The 17,224-nt window shown below is 32.4% G+C and overlaps 1 non-coding gene across 1 annotated transcript; it reads left to right on the forward strand.

Annotated features, from left to right (window-relative positions):
• Positions 1–14,434: 14,434 nt before the first annotated feature.
• Positions 14,435–14,589, forward strand: LOC117280669 (U1 spliceosomal RNA). The gene has a single exon (XR_004511231.1). It is a non-coding gene; the product is annotated as a U1 spliceosomal RNA (small nuclear RNA).
• The last annotated feature ends 2,635 nt before the right edge of the window (positions 14,590–17,224 follow it).

Raw genomic sequence — 17,224 nt, forward strand, 5'->3', positions numbered from 1 at the left:
AATCATTTCATAATGATCTGAGAATCATGAACAAATATGGCTAACCCGTGAGAATTCAGTTACATGACCACGACAAATAATTAAATAAATAACATTAGGTTTATTGTTTAATGATGTGTTGAGGTATGCTTTAATCTAATTAAAGATTGCATCTTTGTGGACCAAAAGAAAAAAAAGATTGCATCTTTATATTGACTTTATTTCTTCAAAAAAAATAAAAAAAATGTACCTAAACCATGTTCGTCAAATAATTCTTTTATAAAGCAATTATTTTTTTCTGTGAAATAATGTTACTGCCAGGTCGATTTCCTACAGTTGCATGTGACTCTGGTTTGGGGTACTAATTATTTTTTGGTTTACTACAAATATATTTCCAGCAATCAAGCATATGAAATGAGGCTCATCAAAGAAAGATATAAAGTTTACTTTTGAGTTGGTTTGAGATTAATAAAGTTTCTAATAGTTTGAATTTGTTATATTTTTATCAATTTACATTGGATGATACCAGGGGCAGATTTAGGGGCGGAAGGGGTTCACCCGAACACCTTTCGCCGAAAAATTACACTATATATATAAAACAATTTTCGTTTTGTACCGCTATATATTATATTTTGAATTTTTTTAAGACAACCCAAAAGCATAGATCAATGATTAAGGAGATTCAAAACTTTTGTGAGGTCGGTAGTTCAATTCCTATTAGCTAGTGTCTCTTTTAATTTTTTAACTTTTTTTTTTTTGATCCCGAAAATTCTGCCCCGCCACCGGATGATACTATTATTCCAAATCTGAAATGTTCGAATTGCTTCAGTAATTTTCTTGAAACAAGTAGTATTCGTCAGATCATTTAGATGAAGTTGTTGCCTTCTGTATTGTAAATTGGTAATGTTTTATATATCCCATCCTTATAGCGTTCATTTTGGTGTTTTTCTTACTAAAGTAAGTTAGTGAAGTGACAATTACTAATAAGAGAAAAGTTCAACCGTTAAAAGTGTCGACTTGATTACAAAATCATATGAAGAGAACGACAAAATGCTTAGCATAAACTATATATGGAAAAATTTTAGTGTAAAAGGGTTAAATTTTTTCTATATTTGTTTGATTTTTTTGTTTTTTCATTTGGTATGATATCTGCTTTAGAGCTCTGACTAATTTGCGTTTGCATTACTTAAGTCTTATTAAAATGGAAGCGCTTTATACCAGAATTTTTTTCGTTAAATTTTTTATATTTGTTTGATTTTCTTGTTTTCCATCCGGATGTCCTATATCTGCTTTAGAGCCGTGACTAATTTGTGTTTGCATCACGTAACTCCTATTAAAGGGGAAGTGCTCCATATCAGATTTTTTTTCATTACCAGAGTTTGACCCCAAAACCTATAATTAAGGGTCAATGAATCTTATGCATCACACAACCTTTGGTTATAAATCTCTATAAATGTTAAAATAATTTTGATATATATATATATATTATTTGCAACAAGTTTGAAAATATTTTGAAATGTTAAATTGTCGGGGAGCTTTTTTTATCCGATAATTTTTTTTTCACTCAGAAATACTCACAAATCTTTTAGAAGAAGAAGAAGCTACAACTATTCAAATACATTTTCAACTTCCATAAACTTTAAAAAATAAATAATTTAAAAATATTTTTCCCCAAATCTTGTCCAAACAACCATGTAATTGGTGACAATAATGCTTTAAAGTTTATGAACTTACAAATATATATTTTAAAAACTATGAATAATTGTTGAAGCTGGACAAGTAGTTGGCAAAGATAACAACTTAAACGATAATTTAGATCCTGCAAATTAGGAGACAGCTGAAATTAGTTAGCAAAAAGATACCAATTTGGTGGGGCCACAACGGTAAGGATTATTAATAAACTCCTTGGCAATTGAGAATGCGATAGTTCTAGCTTTTATTTTTTTTCTTTTTGTTCTCTTATGTATAAAAGCTTGACCTTACGCCAAACAAAGTACAATTTGGATGCATGAAGTCATCATTTTAAGTATTAACCAGTAGTCGTACTCCCCTGATGCGCGATCAATATTAAAAAAATATTAATTAAATTAAATTATGATCGGGCTTATTTCAACATATTAGATCGTATTGTTTTAATAAATTTCAATTGTCATCTTATTTGTCAATATGATATATCCAATAATAAAATCTCTATTGAATTAAAAGGACTTATATAGTCATTGAATAACTTTTTGTTCTATATTTTTCTTTATTCTATTATCTAATGTTTAGTATTTAGAGATTTGTTAATAGAAATTTTTATTAGCATATTACTTTGTTTAATATTTTTGTTTGTTCGCTTTATTTTTGTAATGTAAGAGAAGATATATATGCTTTTATTAATCTTGAATATTTTTTATTTTAAATTTTACTCTGTTGTTGACAACAATGTTATCTGAATTTTAATGAATAAAATATCTATTAAATAAAAGGGACTTATCTAGTTATCGAATAACTTTTTTGTTATGTATTTTTCTTTATTATATTTAATATAATTGCATTGTTAATAGAAATTTTTATTAGCATATAACTTTGTTTAATATTTTCGTCTATTACTATTTTTTAATATAATAGAAGATATATATTTTAATACTCTTGAAATATTTTTTTATTTTAAATTTTATTCTAATATTCTCAATAATATTGTGGAAATTTTAGTGAATAAAATCGCTATTAAATTAAGCAGACTTGTATAGTCATTGAATAACTTTTTTGTTCTATATTTTTCTTTATTATACTTATCCAATATTTAGTATTTTTACATTGTTAATAGAAATTTTTATTAGCATATCACTTTGTTTAATATTTTTGTCTACTAATTATTTTAATAATATAATAGAATATATATATTTTATTACTCTTGAAATGTTGTTTTTATTTTAAATTTTATCCTATTGTTCTCAATAATATTATCTGAATTTTAATGAATAAAATCTTTATTAAACTAATGAGACTTATATACGCATCGAATAATTGGCTTGTTCGGTATTTTTCTTTAATATTATCCAATATTTAGTATTATTGCATTGTTAATAGAAACTTTTATTAGCATATTACTTTATTTAAATTTTTGTATGCTACTTTATATTTATATTATAATAGAGATATATATATATATATATTATTTTATATTTTACTCTATTATTATCAATAATATTTTCTGAATAAATAAGCTTTTTATTTTTAAAAAGAAAAAGAAAAATTATTTTAAAAATCAAAGAAGTTTTGAAATGGCAGTTTTTTATTTTTATAATTTTAGTTTTTTATTTTAAAATAATTTAAAAACTCCAACTTGAAACTACTCTCCAATTTGAATAGACAATTTTTAATTTTCATTTTTTATTATAAAATATTTTATTTTATTTTTTATAGATATTTAAATTCAAAAATAATAATTAATAACTCATTATTAACTAAATAACTAATTATTAACTACTTATGTCATGTGACTTTTTCTAGGCTGCCACTTTGCTTAAGGAGAGGGTTTTTTCCTCTCTTTTTAATAATATTAGTATTAGTAGCCACGCGATGCGCAGACTATGGGTGTTTAACGGGCGGGCTGGGACGGGCTGTACACAAAAAAAATTAGCCCGTCCGTTTAGCGTTGCGGGCTGTTAGTGGGCTGTACTTTTTCGGAATTTTTTTTGTCCGTCCGAGTTCGGGCTTAGCGGGCTGTTAGCGGGTTGTTAGTGGCCTTGGATTTTTTTTATTTTTTTTAAAATAATTTTTTTTTCTTATTCAATGTTATTGATATTTAAGTGTATGCAAACTTTTAAGGCTTAGAATTAAACTTTGAAGTTTAAAATTTTAAATTTTAAATTTGAATTTTATAATTTTAAAATTAAAATTTGAAAGTAAGTGGCTACAAAAAATTATTTAATAAGACCAATAGGCAATATGTAAGGATCAAGCTCCGAAGACTTTCATTTGATATTTTTATTGAATAATATATAATACTTCAAATTAAGTTGCAAGTTCTTTTTTGATTTTGTTATTTTTGAACTTGTAAATTAAAAATTTACAACAATTATAAAAAAAATGAAATAGTACATCACATACTTTGCATTATTTTTGTGAGTTCATCTATGTCAACATGAGGTTCTTGGTTTCCAGCATTGGTTGAATCAGAACCATAAACCATTATATCTCCAATTTCTTGGTCCTCTGCTTCATCTACCTCGTCATGCCCTTGATTTCGTCGTTCTGATCTTATCCAATCTCTGAAGCACACTAGAATTTTCAAAGCGTTGCTACCCAATGAATGACGGGTATCTCCTAGTTGCTGCCTTGCTTGGCTAAATGCGCTCTCTGATGCGACTGGTAAAATCAGCACATTTAGCACGTCTCGAGCCATGGCCGAAAGAACAAAAAATTGATTTGAGTTGCTCCTCCACCAACCCAGTGATAGAAATTCCTTTATGCGGGGCTCTGCTGACTTTTGCAAGTAGAATTGAAGTTCATCAATATTCCTACTACTGGTTTGTTGATGCTCCCCTATTGTAGACCAAATCAAATAATCTTCAACATCATCATTATCATCCAAAGCACTGGTCCCAGATGTTGAAACTGAACTTGAAGGAATATTTGCATCTACAGCAGAAGAAGCATCAACAATGTTAGCATAATAATTATATAATATTTCTAAATATTTGTGTAGATCAGAAATACAAGTATCAATATCAGGTGTTTTAGTTGGTCCAATATCCATATAAGAATATAAAGCAGTTATTAGTTGGCGACAAGTGGTCATTTTGATAGAAGGGTTTAAAATAGCACCAATTAGGTAAATATGGGGAATTGGGTAAAAATATTTTTTAAACTTATCTAGCATAGATTCAACAACAGAAGTATATCCTTCTTTCTTCTTCAAATTTGTAGTAAAAGAGAAATCTCAGCAATATGAACTAAACCATTTGCAATAGTAGGATAATAAGCTCCAGAAAACACAAGTGTAGCCACATAAAAATTTTGTAAAAACTTTACAACATCTTCAATGATATCCCAAGTTCTAGATGTTAACAAACGGCTAGGATCGATACAATGAGAATTAGCAACTTCAGTTATAGGCATTCTATATTTATAACAACATTTTAAGAATAAATAAGTATAATTCCACCTAGTAACTATTTCTTCAGGCATGAGTCTTGGTTTTAGTCCATAGTGTACACATTTTTCTTTAAATACATTCAATCTAGCGCTTCTATTATTTCCTTGAATTACACCAACAACTCTTCTAACTAAAGTGATATCATCTCTAAATAATTCAAGGCCACTCTTCACAATCAAATTATAAATATGACATGCACATCTAACATAAAATATTTCAGGAAGTGGTGGGTGTAGATGCAATTTTAATATTGTAATAGCAGCATTGTTGTTAGAAGCATTATCAAATGACACACACAAAACTTTTTCTGCAAGATTATAAAATATAGCAACTTCATGGATAGTATTACTTATAAATGCACCAGTATGACTTTGATCTTCATCATATTTAAAAGCAATAATATATTTTTGCGTACAAAAATTACCATCTATCCAATGACATGTAACAGTCAAGTAATCATTACCATTTACAGCACGACCAATATCAGAAGTAAGAGAAATTCTACAAGAAAGACTAGCGAACAAATAACGTATATATGTCTGATATTGTCCAAAAAGTCTAAAGATATCAGCTGTACAAGTACTTCTAGGAATACCTTTAAACAAAGGGTTATAAATTCTTTGAATATAAGTAACAAGATATGGTGAAGCAGCAAAACTAAAAGGTAAACAACCTAAAACAATCATTTTAGCTAATTCTTCCTGATCTTTCGTAATATCGTATTTACCCATTAACCCTCCAGTACCCAGGTTAAGTTTTTGTTGCCCATCTTCCTCATCTACTCCCCAATCAAGAGGGTGATTGTCTACCATGTGCCTACGAAGTTGACCCGTTCCCCCTCCCTTATCGGTCTCATGTTTATAAATATCCTTACAAATTCTACATCTTACATAATTTTTATCTTCTTTTAGTCTGTCAAAAAAATTCCAACACTTACTTCTTAATCTTCGATTCTTCTTAATAGGGAAGGGAGGCCTACTTGTATTACCACGACTTTCACCCCTAATATTTTGAGTTTGACTAGCATTACCAGGTGTAGCTGGTGGTGTTTCAAGATTATCAGGTGATGAAAATGGAATATCATCTAAATCATCATTTATACCATAATTTTCTTGAAGTCCCTCATAATCTACATTTAAATTTTCACGTGAACTTTCAGAAATATGTGTAAAGCTACTAGAAGAACAAGCACCGCCTCTTGATCTTTTGGAAGTTTTCTTACTACCACCCCTACTAGTGCACGCTTTTTTGGCTGCACTAAATATATTCATTATGTAAATTAAATTAATAATTGTAAATAATAAAATAAATGTACACCAAAGAAGAGAAAGATATAGAACGAGTGTACCGGGATTCCGGATGCCGCACTGAATTTGATATCAAAAACCAAACTTCAATTGATAGATCGATACTTGATAGTTGATACCACACTTAACTTGAATACTTGATATTTGATAATAATAATTTTATAATAGCTAAATTAAATATTTGATGAAACTTGAAATAATAAGTAATTGAGTATTTAAGAACAATAATCAATAATATCAAGAAAGAATTAGAGTAGTAAGAGAGTGAATTGCGAGGAAAAATGAAGAAGAAGGGGGGCTATTTATAGTTTTTAAAAGGTTAAAATTATAATTTATCAAATACTAGGGGTGGGGGGCTATTTTCTTAAGGGGTAGGGCGAAATGGCCATTTCTGCAAAAAAAGGGCCGTTGGCCAACAGTCACATTTGAATTTGACCGTTGGCAATGGTAAAAAAAAAAAACGATAAAATTTAGACTGAACCGGGCTGTAGCGGGTTCCGGTGCACCGGTATCAAAAAACTTTTCGTTTGAAACTCGATCCCCGCCCAACCCGTCCCAGCCCGCCCCCCACGCTACAGTACCCGGCTGAACCGGATTGTAAACGGGTCAGCCCGACTCGATTAAGAGGTATATTTTACCTCGAAGTCGAATAAGTCTTATCCTTCCACATTTTCACTAATTTTTTTATTTATTTAATCTTTGTTTATAGTTGCTGCATTATTCATTACTTAATATTGTTATATTTTTATGTGATCTTTTATTAGCTTACCAATTGACTTAATATCTTGCTTATTACCATTTTGATAACCACACACACACAACACACACACAACACACACACATATACATATACATATATATATACATATATATATATATATATATATATATATATATATATATATATATATATATATATATATATATATATATATATATATATATATTTTTTTTTTCCTAATATTAAATGTATTTTTATACTTTTATCCTATTACTCAGAGCTCTTTCAGCATTTAAATCTATTAATAATATTTTTGAGTATTATTTAATTATTTAATTATTAATATACATATCCTTAAACTAATTCAAAGTTTAAATATTCTCACACTATCTATATTTTTCTCTTTATATATTTTTACCCCAATTATGAAATTGTAATTAGTTTTTTATATTAATATTTTATAATATAATCAAAATATGTAGTATCACATTTTATTTTAAGTTATAACTTTTAATTAGTCTAAAATATTAATACATAAGCTTTTTAATTAGTATATTTTAAATCTATTGTATTTTCTTATAATTATTTTTATATCACATGTAATTAAATTTTCTTTCTCTTTTAATTTCAGGATACAAATTTAACTTTTATTTTTGTTACTAAATTACCTACATGAGACATTTATTTTGTATTCTTAAAATTTTAATTTTTTATCCAATTGTTATTTTTATTTTCTAGTAAAACTTTAATTTTGTGGTCCTATCCATAGTTTGATCATTTTTACCATAATTTTAATATAATCTCAAGTTCAAATCATCTTTCCTTTTCATTTTTAATATTGAATATTTTTGAAGTTTTAATTAATGTTATTACGTTACCTAATACATAGTATTTCACGTTTTCATGTGGCCTTCATTAACTTTTTTCTTTTTTAATATCATTATTCATGTATATCCTTTAATATAATATAGATCAATGTGTGATGTTTTAATGTTGATATAAATTTTTATATTATTTTAAATTAATACTCGAAATTATTAAATTATTTTTTAAAATTAATGTTTTAAATTAATGTTAAATTAATGTTTTAAATTAATGTTAAATTAATGTTTTAAATTAATGTTGAAATTATTTTAAATTATTTTTATATTTTAAATTAACATTGAAATATTTTTTTATTTTAAATTTTATTCTAATGTTCTCAATAATATTGTCTGAATTTTAATGAATAAAATCTCAATTAAATTAAAGAGACTTGTATAGTCATTGAATAAGTTTTTTATTCTATATTTTTCTTTATTATACTTTTCCAATATTTAGTATTTTTACATTGTTAATAGAAATGTTTATTAGCATATTACTTTGTTTAATATTTTTGTCTACTTCTTTCTTTTTATAATATAATAGAAGATATATATTTTATTACTCTTGAAATATTTTTTTTATTTTAAATTTTATCCTATTGTTCTCAATAATATTATCTGAATTTTAATGAATAAATATTTTATTAAATTAATGAGACTTATATAGGCATCGAATAATAGGCTTTTTCGGTATTTTTCTTTATTATATTATCCAATATTTAGTATTATTGCTTTTTAGTGGAAACTTTTATTAGCATATTATTTTATTTAAATTTTTCTATGCTACTTTCTTTCTATAATATAATAGAAGATATATATATATATATATATATATATATATATATATATATTGATTTTATATTTTATTCTATTATTCTCAATAGTATTTTTACATTGTTAATAGAAATTTTTATTAGTATATTATTTTATTTAATATTTTTGTCTACTACTTTCTTTTTATAATATAATAGAAGATATATATTTTATTACTCTTGAAATATTTTTTTTATTTTAAATTTTATCCTATTGTTCTCAATAATATTATCTGAATTTTAATGAATAAAATCTTATTAAATTAATGAGACTTATATAGGCATCTAATAATAGGCTTGTTCGGTATTTTTATTTATTATATTATCCAATATTTAGTATTATTGTATTGTTAATAGACACTTTTATTAGCATATTACTTTATTTAAATTTTTGTATGCTACTTTCTTTTTATAATATAATAGAAGATATATATTTTTTATTTTTTATTTTATTCTATTATTCTCAATAATACTTTATGAATAAATAAACTTTTTATTTTCAAAAAGAAAAATAAAAATTATTTTAAAAAACAAAGAAATTTTGAATTGGCAGAAATTCCCAGAAATTCAAAGTTATCGATCGACTTCGGTCGGAATTGTTGAATTTAAATATTAAATATTTTAACAATTCTGACCTACTGCGGTCAGAATTTTTAATTTTATCATTTTAAATATTTTAAACATTCCGACCGAAATCGGTCGGAATTGAACAATTTTAAAAAATAATAATAATTAATTTTCCGACCGACTTCGGTCGCTAATTTAAAAATAATTTAAAATTATTTTCAAAACTACCAACCGAAGTCGGTCGGTATGGTTATTTTTTGTCAGATAATTTAGTCAAAGTGCGTTGACGAATACTGATCGATTTCGGTCGGTAATATCGACCGACTGCAGTCGCTACCCTATTGCGATCATTCTTTTTTCGATGAATTGAAATCGGTCGGTAATCGGTCGATGTTTGTTCGATTCCGACCGATTTTGGTCGGTTTTTTTGGACGCTTTTTGACAGTTTTTTAGTTGTGATTCTCGTTGAACTCCATCCTTTCTATGGAATATGAATATAAGCAATTGCAATTGGTCTCACTTTTCACACCAACTTTCATGAAATTGTGTGCTTTCTCTGCCTTGGCTCTTTGGCTAGAAACTTCATCTAACAATTGAATTCATGTATTGATCAAAGATCAAACTTTGGATAAACTTGTATAGTTTCTGTCTTCCTCAACCAAAGTTGTTGTTTTTCGATTGATGTATGACTTCACACTTCCTGAATTGTCATCTCGATGCGAAAAACACAACCAAAATGTTACAATAAAGATGAATTCTTAAAAGCATATCAGATACTAAAAGTTTACATAAAATAGGGGAGGATATGTTGCAAGTTTGACGCTAAAGGCTAAAGAGGATAAATGGACTAATCATATGTACGTTTACCCTCCCCAGACTACATTTGCATGGATAATTTTTTTTTAATTTTCGTTTTGTATTATAAAATATTTTATTTTATAAATATTTAAATTCAAAAATAATAACCAATAACTAATTATTAACTACTTATGCCATGTGTTTTTTTCTAGGCTGCCACTTGGCTTAAGGAAATGGCTTTTCCCTCTCCTTTTAATAATTAATAATATATAGATAAATAATTTCAGCCAATTGCTGAGTCTTTTATGTAATTCAGAAAAAATAAAATCCAAATAACAAGTAAATGCAAAACAACATAATGCGATAAAATTATACGGTAACTATACGCATATATAACCGACCAGTCCCGCCCTTTTTAATTGCTAGAGATGGTGGTAGGCGGTTAATTATATTGTAAATCCCTAGGTATGTAAATTTATGTGGTATGCAACCTTTGCGCTAAATGTGATGTAACCCAAAGGATAAATATGTGAGGTTATTTGAATAAAGAAGACAATACTAACCATGAGCTTTGCGCAGTACGAAATTTCAACTACTCCGTGTACAAACTTGAATATTGATGAACAAGCCTTAACGAGGATGCTAAGTTTTTTAAGGCGACGGCTAACGAGAGAATTTCCTAGGTAAATTTCATATTTTGATAAAACAAGAGAGAAATGATGGGTACTTGGGTAAATAAACATTAGGCCCAAATGATAGCATTTTATAGCCATTTGTCATGGTCCGCCATATCATCATACCACGTAGGTGTCACTTGGCATATATTTTTGCCATATGGAAGGGTTACATAAGTTAAGGACTAGCTCATGGTGGAATATTCTAGAACTATGGAGAATTTTCGCTCTAGATACTTATGGACTTGGTAGGAAGACTCTTTTGGAAAGCCTTGAAATATTCTAGTCATGTAGAAAATTCTAGAGGGTGTACTTATTTGTAAATATGAAAGGACTTGTGGAACAATTATTATTTATACACTAGCCCCTAGGTGATTAGTATAAATAGGGGCATTCATTTGTAACTCAACATCAAGCAAAACGATCAAGTTCTCTCTAATACAAAAGTTTTCTTTGGCAATTCTCCTGTGTTCTAACATTCCCTTAGCGATCTTTAGTGTAGTAAGACTGACTTGGAATAGCAAGAACGTGAGCAAGTTGTCAAGTGTTGCACGTGCGATTAGTTGAAGACTAAGGACGTGGCAACGTGGTATCAGAGCAAAGGTTATGACTAAAGGAATGTTAGAAAGAATACAAGAGATTGCTAGAAGGAAGCTTTGTAGGGAACCATGGTCAGGATTACCAAGGGCGTGGTACTTGCAAAAGGGACAAATATGAAGGTCCCTAAGCAAAAAGGTCCTTAAGCAGAATGAGTATGGAAGTGCACGGGGCGCACGCAAGGTGGGCGACTTACTTTAGATAGACAAGTACTTTGAGGTAGTTAAGGAGGATGACGAAGTTGTTAAGGTACGCAATGCCTCAATGTACTTGACCGAGGTTGCCTATGGTGGCGTCGAAAGTGCGCTGACATGGAGAAGGGGATATGCAAGACTGAGACGTGGGAGCAGTTCAAGAAGGAGTTGAAGAAGCAATTCTACCCGACGAATGTGGTGTACGAGGCTAGGCGGAAGCTAAGGGAGCTCTCACAAACGACCATAATTCGGGAGTATGTGCGCGAGTTCACTGCCTAAATACTGCTAATCCGTCATTGTCCGAGGGAGATTCCCTCTTCTACTTCATAGATGGGTTGCAAAATTGGGCAAAGCAGGAGTTAAGAAGACATCAAGTAGCCAACGTGGACGAGACTATAGTGGTAGCCGTGTCGCTCGTTGACTTCAAGATGGAGCCTGCCAAGTCCAAAGAAGGCAACGCCGTGAGGGATGAGGGAAATCATGACAAGGACAACGGGAAAGGCATAGCCGAGATATACAAGGGCAATGGCAAGGGGCCATCCCATAATGGACAGGGGTCCAAGAGAAACGGCAAGGGGCCGGAAGACGGTAGCAAGTCCATGCCTAATGGAGGGTACTACTTTTGTAAAGGATCACATCGGGCAAGTGAATGCCCGATCTGGGGAGGCTTGCAACAATGATCGAGAACTTTGCTCAAGCACACAAGGGTAACGCAGGAGGGACCGCCTGTATTGGGGGGATGCACTTGGAATCTAAGCCGAAAGTGGGGGATTCCAAAGCCTATCTTGGCACCATGCAAATAGAGCATGGTGGCAACAAGAAAAGTTGGACGGAAATTGTTGAAGAGGATGACGAGTTACAAAGTGATGGCACGCTATCAGACTTGGACGATGTACCAAGAAGAGGGGCTAAGTTTTCTAACAAGGCTATGACCACGGAGGACAACCAAATTGGGAGTGGAAGCATGGACCCGATGTTTCAGAAGCCACTAGACTTGGTTGAGTCATGGGGAGATTCAGGCCAAGAGCAAGGAGAGACATCCGATGAACAGATGATCGAGGTCATCATTGCTAGTCGTCCAAAGTACAAACGGGGCAAGAAGAAAGGTGACCAGTACCTTGTGACATGGGAAGGTGAACCGCTCCATAGAGCATCATGGCTAATGGGTGGGGGAGAGTGTCATGACCCGCTACATCATCATACCATGTAGGTACCACATTGCATATATTTTTGCCATATGGAAGGGTTACATAAGTTAGGGACTAGCTCGTGGTAGAATATTCTAGAACTATGGAGAATTTCCTTGGGAAAGCTCTAGATACTTATGGACTTGGTAGGAAGACTCTTTTGAAAAGCCTTGGAATGTTCTAGTCATGTAGAAAATTATAGAGGGTGTACTTATTTGTAAATATGGAAGGACTTGTGAAACAATTATTATTTACACACTAGCCCCTATGTGATTAGTATAAATAGGGGCGTTCATTTGTAACTCAACATCAAGCAAAACAATCAAGTTTTCTCTAATACAAAAGTTTTTTTGGCAATTCTCCTGTGTTCTAACATTCCCTTAGCGATCTTTAGTGTAGTAAGATTAATGTGGCATAGCAAGAACGTGAGCAAGTTGTCAAGTGCCGCACGTGCGCTTAGTTGAAAACTAAGGACGTGACACATTTGACTTAAGTCGAGAGCCAACAACATCGCTTTTGGATTAAGGTAAGTTGTTACATTCATATACACATATTCTGGTTTATTTTCATTTTAAATCAAACACCCCATTGGTTTTCGTCTTGTATTTTTTTCATCTTGTAAGTCCCATCTTTTGCGTGATTACTAAATTATGCACACTTATGTAGTTTACACTTTTTTTTAAAGATCATGGGTGTTAAACGAGGCATTTAACTTAACACGGACGAAGGGTAAGATCCCTCATATTATAATTTCATTTATCATAATAGTTTACGCTCTCTGCTTAAGAAGCCCAATTGTCCAAGTAGTTGTATAGAAAAATCACTAGTCGCACAAAATGTGAAAATCACATTATTCAACGAGTAATGTATATAACCATTTTTTCCTTTCAAAGTTCCCTTTTTCTAGTCTATTCACACACCGACCAAGGTACTTTACGGGAAGCAACATCCGCCGTCCATATTCCATTATATGTATTATTAAAAAAGTCAGAATTTAAAGTTCGCCTAATTTTAAATTTGTCATCAAACTCATGTTTTAGTTACTTGATTTTTATTTAAATATCTATACATATTTTGATATTTTTTAATATAAATACAAGATTTAAGTAAAAGTTGTTGAATTCCTTCGTTCCACTTTAAGTGGCACGATTTGAAGTACGCGTGTTAAAGTTCTTTATTTTGATCGTAAAATAAAAATAAATTCTTTAAATTTTTAAAATAAAATTTACATAATTAAAAACTACATAAAAATATTATAAACGAAAAAATTTATAATTTAAGATATTTATAACATATTTTAAAAAAATATGACCAAAGAATAACCTCGTAGCCTCCCCAAACGAGGGGTGCTATAGTTTCGGCCCGGAAAAGAACAACCAAGGTTGCATATGATTTCACGTCAGCATGAACTCCCTTTAATAGCTCGAGCTGAGTTCCCATTTTCTGTAACAAATTCCTTTCTCATTAAGTGGAGATATCTTTTCTATGGATGATAACAACGCATTAAAAAAATTATTAGTTAAGGTGGGGAAAACAACCACCTCGAACCTTGATTTGAACTATTTTTTTCTAATTCAATTGAGTGGTCAATACTTACCCGGACGTGGTCAATGGGCGATCAATAAAAACCATGACTAGGACTGGTGACTTCCATTGCATTTTGGAGGGATGCCAGCCTAAGGTCGACCCAAGTGCCTACATTATAATTTGTGGTAGTGGAAGCCTGCGTTCGCATGACTCCTATTGAAAAAAATATTGCCTGGTCAAAACTCGATAATAATTATTCGAATACTACTATTAATAATCTCTTCAGTAAGCTGGTAAATGCAAAATCCCTTCTCAGTGGCTAGCCGGGATGATGGTAGAGTAGGGTCATGTCCTCGGGTGGGCCAGGGGGCAAGGATGGCAAGAGGGTAAGGAATCTAGTAGGCTGAGAGTGGGGTCCTGGAACATAGGGACACCGATGAGTATGTCTATAGAATTAGGAAGGATTCTTCAAAAGAGGGAGATTAATATAACATGTGTCCGGGAGACTAGATGGAAGGGTACAAAGGCTCGAGATGTTAACAGGTTTAAGCTATGATATTCAGGAGGAGCTACGGGTAAGAACGAGGTAGGTATTTTAGTTGATAAGGATCTCAGGGAGATTGTGGTGGATGTTAGGAGGGTGAATGATAGGGTAATGACTATTAAACTAGTGGTTGGTGGAGTCACTTTTAACGTGATTAGGGCTTATGCACCGCAGGTAGGCCTGGGCGAGGAGGTCAAAATGTGCTTCTGGGATGATTTGGATGAGGTTGTGCATGGTATTCCACACTCCTAGAAGCTCGTCATAGGGGGTAATTTTAATGGCCATATTGGGGTGGCTGTTTGGAGTTATGCCGAGGTGCATGGCGGGTTCGATTTCGGAGTTAGGAATGAGGGCGGTACCTCATTGTTGGATTTTGCTAAAGCTTTTGACATGGTGTTAGCTAATTCATGTTTCCAGAAGAGGGAGGAACACTTGGTCACTTTCCGGAGTAAGGTAGCTAGGATTCAGATTTATTACCTTCTCCTTAGGAGGGGTGATAGGGGCCTTAGCTCTGATATCAAGGTTATTGTCTGTCGACGCAACATAAGTTCTTGGTAATGGACTTGATTGTCAAGAAAGTAAGAAAGAAGAGAGTGGTGTATGGCCAACCTAAGATTAAGTGGGGAGCCTTGACTAAGTCAAATGCTCAGGAGTAGGGGGAGAAGTTGTTGGCCATGGGGGCCTGGACAAGTAGTGGGGACGCGAGTAGTATGAAGATCACGACAACGAAGTGCATTAGGGAAGCTGCTAGAGAAGTTTTAGGGGTAACGAAGGTTTATTCGAGAGGCCACAAAGGGGAGTGATGGTGGAATTAGGAGGTCCAAGAAAAAGTGAAAGCTAAGAAAGCGGCATATATGAAGCTAGTGAGGAACACATATGAGGAGGAGAAGAGGGCATGTAGGGAGGGTTATAAGAAGGCAAGGAAATAAGCAAAATTGGCAGTCACGGCGGCTAAGACTGCAGCTTTTGAGCGATTGTTTGAGGATCTTTGGGGCAAAATAGGCAACAAAAAGTTGTACAGGTTAGTCAAGATTAGGGAGAGGAAGGCTCGGGACCTGAACCAAGTGCAGTGCATCAAAGACGAAGATGTTAAGGTTCAGGTGGAAGATGCGTGTATCAGGTGTAGACGGCAGGAGTACTTACATACATTCTTGAATGAGGAATAAGACATGAACATCGTGCTAGGTGAGTTGGAAAACTCAGAGAGTCAGAGAAATTTTGGGTTTTGTAGGTGTATTATGAGCGAGGAGGTTGAGGGGGCAATGCGGAAGATGAGCATGGATAAGAAAACTGGGCCTGGTGAGATCCTAGTGGAATTTTAAAAGGAAGTGGGTCGGATAGGCTTGGAGTGGCTTACTGGTTTTTTTAATGTCATTTTCAGGACGAGGAAGATGTCCAAAGAATGGCAGTGGAGTTTGATTATCCCGTTGTATAACAACAAAGGTGATATTCAGGACTGCAATAACTATAGGGTATCAAGCTATTGAATCATACTACAAAAATTTGGGAGAAGGTGGTGGAGAGGAGGGTGCGACGTTGTGTTACTATTTTCGAGAACCAGTTCGGATTTATGCCGAGACGGTCTACTACAGAAGCCATTCACCTTATGAGAAGATTGGTGGAGCAGTATAGGGAGAGGAAGAAAGACTTGCATATGGTATTAATAGACCTAGAGAAGGCCTACGATAAAATTCCGAGAGAGGTCCTATGGAGATTTTATGGAGGCTAGTGGTATCCCGGTGGCGTACATTAAGGTGATTAAGGACATATACGAGGGAGGAAGACTCAGGTGAGGACTGCGAGAGACTCAGATCATTTTTCAGTGGAGATGAGGTTGCATCAGGGATCGGCTCTTAACCCGTTTTTATTTGCCTTAGCATTAGAGGTGTTGACGCGACAAATATAATGAGAGGTGACATAGTGTGTGCTATCCACTGATGACATAGTTCTGGTTGACGAGACGCGAGACGGATTTAACGCTAGGTTGGAAGTTTGGAGACAGATGCTGGTGTCTAAGGGTTTCAAGTTGAGTAGGTCAAAAACTGAATACTTGGAGTGCAATTTCATTGATGGGATGTATGGAGAAGGAGTGTAAGTGAAGAATGGTACTCACGTCGTCCCCAAAAGAGATAGTTTCAAGTATCTTGGGTCTATTATACAAGGCAACGGGGAGATTGGCGAGGATGTTACTCATCGTATTGGAGCGGGGTGGATGAGATGGAGACTAGCCTCATGGGTTTTGTGTGATAAGAATATGCCACATGGACTTAAAGGGCAAGTTCTACAGAATGGTGATTAGACTAGCTAT

The sequence above is a fragment of the Nicotiana tomentosiformis genome, chromosome 5 (genome assembly GCF_000390325.3).
Source record: "Nicotiana tomentosiformis chromosome 5, ASM39032v3, whole genome shotgun sequence".
NCBI lineage: Eukaryota > Viridiplantae > Streptophyta > Magnoliopsida > Solanales > Solanaceae > Nicotiana > Nicotiana tomentosiformis.